Consider the following 12,049-nt stretch of genomic DNA (forward strand, 5'->3'; position numbering starts at 1 on the left):
GCCATAACTCTAGAAAAAACAAACGAACTGTTGAAAGTGCCTAAAATATGCGCATCTCCATTTCATGTTGATGAAGTATACCAAATTTCATAAGCATTGGATGGAAACTGTAGGAGAAGTTGAGTACACAATCGTCAAAATTTAGCTGTTGTATTTCAAAGTCAAAAGAATGGCCATGGGCCATAACTCCAAAAATAATGATCGGATATGAAAGTCATTATGCGCATGTCCACTTCCTGCTAATGATATTTCAGGTGGTTGGAAACTGTAGGAGGACCTAGCTGAGTATACAAGAATGCGTGACGGACAGACGGACAACTAAATATCTAACTACTTCCCTCCAGGTCTTCAACATCGGCCACTGAAGCCAAAAATTAATTCAAAGCCAAAAGTTCCTTTTTTTAAATGATCTGTAAAGATAAGTTCACTATCGCACAAAAGAATTCAGCCACTCAGGTTGGCATGCTGAAAAGAAAATGCTAATGATAATGAAAAACATATATAATTATTATGCAAGGAATACAGGAGGGTACTAATACACTATCAATCTTTGAGTGCTCACTTTTATTGTTTTCAAAAAATTCAAGTTTATAAATTGAATAATCAGTTCAATAAATTCAACATCACATGTCAGCATATTCAAGCGAAAATGTATTACACCAATTAGCTAAAACGCATTTTTGGGTACAGAGACATAATCAATCTGCTGCTGAGTTCTGAATACTGAATTCAGTCGATATATTTTAAATTGTTTCGGTAAAATAAAAAAACACACAACTCTTGACACTAAAATATTTATGCAAATATGTGGGTACAAAGACATAATTAGTTTGCAATATAATACATAGGTCTACCACAGATATGCATCATTAACAAATCACATTAATTAATCCCTTAGCACACCTTTCTTTTGACTTGACAGAATCATGTGACAGTCATTGCAATTTTATTTTCACCAGTAATTAACTTACAATCATTACTCTACAATGCTTCTTCAAAAACAATCAAAGGTTTTAAAAACTATCAATCTGTTCAATCTAATTTTGCTTGTTTCGCACATTTTTAACGGTGTAACAGCCCAGTTTTTCCCCCAGTCAGTTCTTTCCCCGGGGAAAAAACTGACTAGTCAATTCTTTCCCCCGTGGAAAAAAATGACTAGTCAGTTTCTTCCCCCCCTAGTCAGTTTTTTCCCCCCTTGAAATAAGTTTTCTGATAGGGAAAGAAACTGACTAGTTAGTCAGTTCTTTCCCCCTAGTTTTAGCTTCAAGTACTGGATTCTTTCGGTATTGTTATTTGGGATACAAGTGTCTATTCATTTTCCATTTAAATTTCAGATGAAACAGGTATTGTTTTTCATTTGAATAAACCTGTATGTTTCTTTTTTGTAACTTTAATCAATGTTTTTTTTGTCAAATAGAATTTTTTAACTTCTGTTTGATTGCCATTACTATTTAACTTCTGTCAGGTGCGGGGAAGAAATTGACTGGTCAGTTCTTTCCCCCTTGCATATACTTGACCTATCAGGTGGGGAAAAAAATTGACCAGTCACTTATTTCCCCCCTAGCGTATATTTCACCTATCAGGTGGGGGAAGAAATTGACCAGTCAGTTCTTTCCCCCCTAGCATACTTGACCTGTCGGGTGGGGAGAAGAAATTGACCGGTCAGTTCTTTCCCTCCTTGCATATACTTGACCTATCAGGTGGGGGAAGAAATTGACCAGTCAGTTCTTTCCCCCTAGCATATACTTGACCTGTCAGGTGGGGGAAGAAATTGACTAGTCAGTTCTTTCGGCCTAGCCAGTACTTGACCTGTCAGGTGGGGAAATGAAATTGACCAGTCAGATCTTTTTCCCCTAGCCAGCACTTGACCTGTCAAGAGGCGAAATGAAATTGACCAGTCAGTTCATTCCCCCCTAGCCAGTACTTTCTCTGTTAGGTGGGGAAGAAATTGACCAGTCAGTTCTTTCCCCCCTAACCATTACTTGCTCTGTTAGGTGGGGGAAGAAATTGACCGGTCAGTTCTTTCCCCCACCTAACAGAGCAAGTACTGGCTTTGGAGGGGAAAGAACTGACTAGTCAATTTCTTCCCCCACCTGACAAAGCAAGTACTGGCTAGTGGGGAAAGAACTGACTGGTCAATTTCATTTCCCCACCTGACAGGTCAAGTACTGGCTAGGGGGGAAAGAACTGACTGGTCAATTTCTTCCCCCACCTAACAGAGCAAGTACAGGCTAGGGGGAAAAGAACTGACTGGTCAATTTACTTCCCCCACCTTACTGGTCAAGTACTGGCTACGTGGGAAAAGAACTGACCAGCAGTAATTTCCTTACCTTAGAAGAAATTGAAATAGGAAAAAGGCAAATAAAAAAATACAACAGAAATTAAAATAAGTTCATTTAAAAACATTTCTTTAATTTACACAAAATACGAAACATATTTCTTATTTTATATGAAATTTAAATGAAAACCGACTATCGGAAATGAAAAACAGGCTAGTTAAGAATAACCAAGAATAACCAGTTCCAATTCACTAACAGGGGAAATAATTGCCAGGAAAATTGATGAGGGGGGAAAGAATTGACTAGTTAGTTTTTTTCCCCCATAAGAATGATCAAGAGTAACCAGTTGCGATTGGGGGGAAAAAATTGACTAGGGGGGGAAAGAACTGACCAGTCAGTTTCTTCCCCGGGGAAAAAACTGACTAGTCAATTCTTTCTCCCGGGGAAGAAACTAACTAGTCAGTTTTTTCCCCAGGGAAAGAACTGACTGGGGAAAAAACTGACCGTTACAACGGCTGTCTGGAAGACTGCCAATGCACGACTATTCGACTATTCGAATGGTTGTCCCAGAAGCAGGAATATTACCCTGTAAATGTTATAATGTCTATCGAGTTTCAATCCAGCATCTGCATTAGGTTTATGTACCTTGCATGCAAAACTATAACCAAAAAATTTTTAAGTTCAAAAGGGGGCATAATTTGGCCAAAATGCATTTCAGAGTTAAGGGATTTGATGCTATCACCTAGTTTTATAACCCTGAAAACACATGTCATGTGAAGTTTCAATTCAATATTATCTGCATTAGTTTTGGAGAAAGTAACCTGTATGCAAAACTTTAACCAGGATTTTCTAAGTCCAAAAGGGGGCATAATTTGGCCAAATCACATGTCAGAGTTATGGTGACATTCATAATTGACCTAGAAAAAGAAAAAATAAGTTTCAAAGCTATATGCTTTTAAATGACAGCTATACAGTACTTGCATGCAAAACTTTAACCAAAGTGTGACGGTGACGGCGATGCCAGGGTGAGTAGAAGAGCTCAGACAATTCTGTGAATAGTCTGTGAATAGTCAAGCTAATAATTAAGTAGCAAATATTTAAGAGAGATCACTGCGTTATGTTGATCAACTTACCCAACACAATTTTTCCAAAAAGATCACAGAGGAAAAATAGAGGAAGATCAATTTAACCTTTAGCCTGCATGCTGCCGGCATGTGATTCTGCCTTAGCGACCAGTGCAGACCTGGAAAATCAGCCTGCACATGAGTGCACTGTTCGCTATTCAGTCAGTAAATTTTTACTGAACACCCCTTCGAATAATAAATGGTACTACCCAAACTGAATGATAGACCAGTCCATTTTGGAAATCTAGCAGTGTAAAGGTTAAAGTAAAACACCTAATATTTCCTGTATGAATAACAATTTATCTTATTCATAATTAAATAGCTGATTTATGCAGAATTTGATTCTTTTGCAATCTTATCAAAGTAGAACATCTTTCTACTATATAGGTTTTTGATAATGATTAAATATTAAAATATCATGTGTCAGGTATAAGACACTGACTGTCTATATACTTAAGCCTGAGTCAGAAACTGCATTAGAAAAGAAATATGGTATAACTGTAAATAATGTACAACAAACTAGTGTTACATTTAACGATTTAACATTGCAAGACTACAGTGTTAAAAACTGCAAGTTGATATAGTAACGACTGTGTTTAACTAAACTTGTGTTGAATTACAAATTTCAAGTTAACATAGAAAACGAAGATTGTATTAGATTTTTAGTATTATATTTTAGTGTTGCATTACAAATTGCAAGTTAGCTGATATTTTTTGAAATGACCAAAAAGCAAACCTAGTGATTAAAGTTCTCCCTGTTAAGCATCAGAAATAATGTTTTGTATTCTTGCATAGTTAAAACTTATAGCAAGGAACTTACTCATATTTAGCCTTTAAAGGTTGATGCAAAAGTTGCTGCAAGCTTAAAAAGTCCCCAAAGATGTAACAGCAGAGTCGAACAGGCTGAGTTTGTTGCATTAGAAGCAGCAGATTTACAACTTGTTTAAATGGGTCAACTGTGTTGTTGTACTTATAAAATAGACTGGCCCGGTTTATTGGTTGGTCAGGGCTACAATATGTATTGTATTTTGCCATCGAAATATTTCTATAAATGCTTCTTCCCCTTCCGTTTTGATCCGTCCATGTTTACAAACACGTTTGTTTATTATATGAACTGTACATTAATCTCAAGCATGTTTATATGTAGTCTCTATAATCTCTCACTATCCCATGCAAGCATGCCTCATACTACTCTGGATGTAATAGCTTGAAATGAAAATGTCTACCTGGACACTTTTAACAGAGTTCACTGATTCAACATTTACATGTTTTACGGCATAGAAAAATGCTATGTCAATCATAAGTTTTAAAAGATTTAATTATCATCTAGTTAAATGTGGTTTTATCTCCTGCAATTATTTTTATTCGGCTTATCTGATCAATAATTCATCAGATTTTCTCCAGGATACAATCAACGTAATTAATTTACCTGGGACATTCATAGACCAATTGTAATGTCCCCTATGTCAGGGAGGGGAGTACACAAATAGAGCATAAACATTCTAACAGATTTGTTGACCTACCGATTAAGTTGACTGAAACTTTATAAACTATCACCTTTTGGAGTATAAAACACTGTACTAAATGAATCTTTCGCCCCCAGCAAGAGCTTTTTTCTAGCAAAACTTCATTTGCATAATCCTTACTTTTTAAAGCGATTTATTAGTAAAAATCATTAATCTTTACCCTGCTAAATTTCTAAAATGAACTGGTCCATCATTCAATTTGGGCAATACCATTTATTATTCAAAGGGGTGTTCACTGAAAATTTACTGACTGAACAGCGAACAGTGTCGACCATGATTAGCCTGCATGGATGTGCAGGCTGATCTTGGTCTGCACTGGTCGCAAAGGCAGAATTACTCGCCGCCAGCAGGCTAAAGGTTAAATCTTACAAGAAATGAAGACAATTTGTTCATGAAATTGTATCATACAGTCTTTGAATGGCTTTGCTATTTTTTGACCACACTTATTCTTCACGAAATGACCATAAAAAAAATGACTAATCTGGCTTGAATGCAAATATAATCTAATTCACCATAACATAAGCAAATAATTGGGCTAATCCTCTTATAATCCATGCAAAAAGTATAAAAATCAGCTAAATTACTTCTTATGAATATGAACATGAAACCTTTGTACAACGAACAAACTTAGCAATTTGTCTCTTCAATAATGCTGAATCACATGCACCTACAGAACAGAACAGAACATGCTCTTTATTGAACCTACACAATATACAGACATTTTTACAGACATATACTATGCTGGTGTTAGTTTTTTCTGATTTTCCTTCACTATAAATTCTAGAATTATGATTTTAACTTAAAACTTTTATTACTCTAAGAAAGGAGTCCAAATTAACAGGGAGGTTCATGGAATCCTGTCTTTTATCTGATGTACATGTATAATTTGTATTATTTATATCAAATAAAATAATTAAATTTCCTGCCACTGCCTTCCTTTTTCTTTTGTAAATCATATTTTTTTGCCAGTTTGATATAAAAGTTCTGACCTGCGGCAAGCTTGGGCAAATCCATCACAGCTGGGATACAAAATCTGTACAATCAGCAAAAACTTCAGCATCTGAGTTGTCTAGCTTAGTCGCCAGGGGGGTTTGTAGCTCAGACGTTAATTAGGTTGTAACAGTATCTAAATCTTGATACAGTTTTACATTCATTGGCATGTTTTTCATCCATTCATTAAATTTCATCTTAAAAGAGGTCGAAAAACTTCATCTTGAAGGTCACGAATTATCTGAGTGTATTAATGCATCAAATACAAATGCTAAATTGGGTGATTAAATAAAGTTTAAACATATTTATCAAACATTGAATGTATGAATATTTTACAAGTTAGGTTAACTATATGCACGATGCCTTCTTCCCTACTGGATTCTAACATACGACCTGCAGACTGGGAACCAAAACTGAACTCTGCATAATATGTTTCAACTGTATGTCTGACATGGAAGATTAAAAATCTCAAGTATTATCAATACACATGTATACATACAAAGCATTGCGATATACTTTATTATAAATATAGAAACAGAATAGTACAGGACAGAATCTTTAAAATCTTGCAAATAGCCGGAAGCAGGCACAAAAACCGTTAACTGACACGCCACGTCCCATGATAATTTTTGGAAGTTATGTCAAATCATTAAAACATGCAGCATTTTCCTTGAGTAATTGGCACTTCTAAAGCTATATAAAAATTACAGACTTTCCTGCCAATTAACAATGAGGGAAGCGTGCTCATAATGTTTAATAAGAGTATATCATATACACTTAATGGATGTTTTGCTGACTGGACCAATGGCCAATAGTTTTGACTATTGACCGGCAAGCCATTCAATAAGTGAGCCGTGCCATGAGAAAACCGACATAGTGGCTTTGCGTCCAGCATGGATCCAGACCAGCCTGCGCATCCACGCAGTCTGGTCAGGACCCATGCTGTTCGCTATCAATACATATTGCAATTAGAGAAACTGTTAGCGAACAGCATAAATCCTGACCAGACTGCGCGGATGCGCAGGCTGGCAGTGGATCCATGCTGGTCGCAAAGCCATTATGTTGGTTTTCCCATGGCGCGGCTCAAGTGTTCTATTACATGGCACCAGACATAATTCTTCCTAACTTTTCTCTTCACATTCTGACTTTTAACTAAGACCAAAAAAATTTAGTATAGAAAATACATCGGACTTTTAGCACTGACTGTCATCATCATGAGTCATGAAATCATGTTAAAAACCTATAAAATTATGAAAAAATCCTTGATCAAACAATTGCAGAAAACAATTCTTTTGCCTTTGTAACACTGATACAAAGCTTAAACTAGAAAATGCTTTTATAAAAAAGCGCATGTCTCCCCCAATGCAAAGTCCTATAGGCAAGAAGTCAATAGGGGTCAGGAACGAAAGTCAAAGAGACACTGATGGTTGGCTGCAATAGGGATCATCTACTTGGCATGTCCAGTCATCCCGCTAAATTTCAACACTCTTGGCCTAGTGGTTTTCAAGTCACTGTTCAGGCTCCTGTGACCTTGACCTTTGATCAGATGACCTCAAAATAAATAGGGGTCATCTACTCTGCATGTCCAATCATCCTATTAAGTTTCAACATTGTAGGTCAAGTGGTTCTCAAGTTATTTCCAAAAAATGATTTTACATGAACAGGCCACTGTGACCATGACCTTTAATAGACTGACCCCAAAAACAATAGGGGTCATTTACTCTGCATGAACAATCATCTTATGAAGTTTCAACATTCTGGGTCGAGAGGTTCTCAAGTTATTGATTGGAAATGGTTTTCCATGTTCAGGCCCTGTGGCCTTGACCTTTCACAGAGTGACCCTAAAATCGTTAGGGGTCATCTACTCTGCATGACCAATCATCCTATGAAGTTTCATCATTCTGGGTCAAGTAGTTCTCAAGTTACTGACTGGAAATGGTTTTCAATGTTCAGGCCCCTGTGACCTTGACCTTTCACAGAGTGACCCCAAAATCGTTAGGGGTCATCTACTCTGCATGACCAATCATCCTATGAAGTTTCAACATTCTGGGTCAAGTGGTTCTCAAGTTACTGACCAGAAATGGTTTTCAATGTTCAGGCCCCTGTGACCTTGACCTTTGATGGAGTGACCCCAAAAACAATAGGTGTCGTCTACTCCAGCAGCCCTATTACCCTATGAAGTTTGAAGGTTCTAGGTCAAATGGTTCTCCAGTTATTGCTCGGAAATGAAGTGTGACGTACGGACGGACGGACGGACGGACGAACGGACAGGGCAAAAACAATATGTCTCCTAGGGGAGACATAATTAACTAACTGGCCAAATAATATCTACAAAAATATAAATGTATAAATATCAATTCAGAAAGTTTAACACAATCAAACAGGATTAAAATTAATACCTAAAAATATTTATTCATAATTAATACTATCGGCTGACAAAGTTTAACACAGTCCCAATTAAAAATCATCAAATATTTAAAGTACAATATGTGTAGAAACTTTAAAAAGCACACCTTTTGTTTGTCTGTTCGCTTTAAATAGCGCCCTTTTTTTAGCATTAATTTTATAACTTATGGCAAACAGTTAACAGTTACTACCCAGTGTTCTCTCTAAGTAAATGCCAACTTCTCTCTATGAATCTGGGGTAAAGAACAAATGGTTTTGGACACAATGTCAAATCGTCATGGGGAACGTACTCCTTGTTCGAATATCAAACTCACGACCCAATGATAACTCTTACAGCTGCGCTTTCCCTACTGATGATCTAAACTAGTGGGATTTCAAACAATTTTAACTGAAATAACAAGAGCACCGCCTTGCGGGTGCTGACACTCATCTGATTTTTTTTGTGTAATAGAAATATTGTCCTACCCATGATTTTCTAAGTCTAAAAAGGGCCATCATTCTTGCAAAAAGCAGGATAGAGTTATGTTTCTTGATGTTCAGTGTCCACTTATGATGGTGAAAAACTGTTGCAAGTTTTAAAGCAATAGCTTTGATAGTTTATGAGAAAAGTTGACTTAAACATAATACTCAACCAAGAAAATGATTTTCTAAGTCCAAAAGGGGCAATAATTATTGCAAAAAGCAGGATGGAGTTATGTTGCTTGCTGTACAGGGTCAGCTTATGATGGTCAACAAGTGTTGCAAGTTTCAAAGCAATAGCTTTGATAGTTTAAGAGAAAAACTTATGATGTTGAACAAGTGTTGCAAGTTTTAAAGCAATAGCTTTGATAGTTTAGGATAAAAGCTGACCTAAACATAAAACTTAACCAAGAAAACTGATTTTCTAAGTCCAAAAGGGGCAATAAATCTTGCAAAAAGCAAGATGGAGTTATGTTTCTTGATGTACAGGGTCTGCTTATGATGGTAAACAAGTATTCCAAGTTTCAAAGCAATAGCTTTGATAGTTTAGGAGAAAAGTTGACCTAAACATAAAACTTAACCAAGAAATCTGATATTTTCTAAGTACAAAAGGGGCCATAAGTCTTGCAAAAAGCAAGATGGAGTTATGTTTCTTGATGTACAGGGTCTGCTTATGATGGTGAACAAGTATTCCAAGTTTCAAAGCAATAGCTTTGATAGTTTAGGAGAAAAGTTGACCTAAACATAAAACTTAACCAAGAAATCTGATATTTTCTAAGTACAAAAGGGGCCATAAATCTTGCAAAAAGCAAGATGGAGTTATGTTTCTTGCTATACAGGGTCAGCTTATGATGGTGAACAAGTATTCCAAGTTTCAAAGCAATAGCTTTGATAGTTTAGGAGAAAAGTTGACCTAAACATAAAACTTAACCAAGAAATCTGATATTTTCTAAGTACAAAAGGGGCCATAAATCTTGCAAAAAGCAAGATGGAGTTATGTTTCTTGCTATACAGGGTCAGCTTATGATGGTGAACAAGTATTCCAAGTTTCAAAGCAATAGTTTTGATAGTTTAGGAGAAAAGCTGACCTAAACATAAAACTTAACCAGGCAACGCCGACGCAGACGCCGACGCCGACAACCGCTCAAGTGATGACAATAACTCATCATTTTTTTTCAAAAAATCAGATGAGCTAAAAACCATCTGACTTATATGGGTAAATGCATTCTCAAATATAATCAAAGAATAACTAAGACTTATACTTATAACTTAATAAAGCACAAATCAATATCTAACAGTTTAGTTAGTTTGTTCAGACCTTGCACAATTATAAACTTTTTAAACGATTCAGCTTAGTGGGAAAACTTTCACACTTTTTTTTTTGGCAATGAAATGTTCCGACTATACTCTGTCATAAAAACAGATCATAAGATGTTATATGCTCTTAAATTAAATTCAGAAGCATGTGAACCTTTTCTGTCAAAGCATATTTGATCAAAGACAACCAGGTTTTTGTACCCAATTTGATATAATGCCAAAACGGGGTTGGTCATTCAAATTTTATAAGGATATGTACAAATAATATTGAAAGTTGAAAATAATCTTTCAAAACTCCAAATGGAAGGTTTAAAGCCCCAAACAAGACACTTGTGTGTGAATTAAGATCTTTGTAAATATTTGGATATGAAAACAAGTCATTCAATATTCAATATACAATATCAAAATGTCTGCTTGGTTCTTTTTTCCTGCAACCTCAGACTTTTTACAAGTAATCTACACGTAGTTTCTACTTCTTGATCAATTTGTTTGACTATTTCATAGTTTTGGGTCTATAATAATTGGAACAAAATTATATAAATATGGCCAATTGGTATTATCAGCTGTCAATAATTTAAACTTTTTTTTACATACCAGTAAAACTTCAACATTTGTAGGGGACTAATTTTTGTGGTTGCAATTATAAATCAAATTTAACCCTTACCCTGCTAAATTTCTATAATGAACTTGTCCATCTTTGAATTTAGGACAGTACCATTAACTGTTAAAAGGGGTGCATACCAAAAAGATACTGACTGAATGGCGAACAGTGCAGATCATGATTGGACTGCAGGCTGATCATGATCTACACTGGTCGCAAAGGCAGAATCAATCGTGTCCAGCATGATATTTAGGGATAATATTTAATTTTCAAAAGTTAATTAATAATAAAATTCATGAACTGACCTCCTCACAATACAGCTGTTTTAGCAAAGAACTACTGACTAAATATCATGCCTATGAAATCAAATGAATACACAGTATATGCACTGAAACTGTATTTTCATATCAATTAAAGCTAATTGAATATGTATCTGTGAGTCAAACTAGTACAGGACAGAAAAACATATCAAAATTTTATTGCTATTTCTGACTGTTTAATGACTTTAGAATCTAATCAAATTAAAATATTAACTGGTAATTGAAATCCCAAGGTCACTGCACCGAGAGAGATATCGCTCTATTTCAGTATCAAACTAGTGCAGTAGAGCTAGAAAATATTAGATTTTGCTTGTTTCAATGCAATGCCAGTAACAAAAATTGCACAACAGGCCTTATTTTGACAGATTTACAGACATTCTTTCCTCCTCGAAAAAGTTAATCATACAGTTTTCATTATTATTTAGATGGAGATGGAATAACTAAACCATGCTTGACCATGACCATTCTGCCATTTGACAATGACTGGATATGGCGACCATGCTTGACCATGGTTCACGTTTCACAGGGGATAATTTCCACTGTTTATTACTTCAATAATTCACTGAAAATAAGCATGTAATAACCATGCTTCTATAAACTTTTCTGACAAGTTCGGTAAAAGCTTAGTAACTGGGACATTTACCATGATGAACGCTGAGATATTAAAAAACAAGAGCTGTCTCCATAGGATGACACATGCCCCCGATGGCACTTTGAATGAATAGTTATGGCCGATGTTAGAGTTTAGGACCTTTGACCTACAGACCTGGGTCTTGCGCCCGACATGTCGTCTTACTGTGGTACACATTCATGCCCAATAATTTTTAAATCCATGCAAGAATGACAAAGATATGGACCGGACACGCCCATCAATGCACTATCATGAAATATGACCTTTAACGTCTAAGTGTGACCTTGACCTTTGAGCTACGGACCTGGGTCTTGCGCACGACACGTCCTCTTACTGTGGTACACATTCTTGCCAAGTTATTTGAAAATCCATCCATCGATGACAAAGATATCGACC

The 12,049-nt window shown here is 35.9% G+C and overlaps 1 protein-coding gene across 3 annotated transcripts in view; it reads right to left on the reverse strand.

The window, feature by feature from the left end:
* LOC123536890 (serine/arginine repetitive matrix protein 1-like) overlaps positions 1-12,049 on the reverse strand; it is a 58,203-nt gene that overhangs the window by 22,363 nt on the left and 23,791 nt on the right. The gene's annotated exons all lie outside the window — the stretch shown is intronic.

The sequence above is a fragment of the Mercenaria mercenaria genome, chromosome 17 (genome assembly GCF_021730395.1).
Source record: "Mercenaria mercenaria strain notata chromosome 17, MADL_Memer_1, whole genome shotgun sequence".
Classification (NCBI taxonomy): Eukaryota; Metazoa; Mollusca; class Bivalvia; order Venerida; family Veneridae; genus Mercenaria; species Mercenaria mercenaria.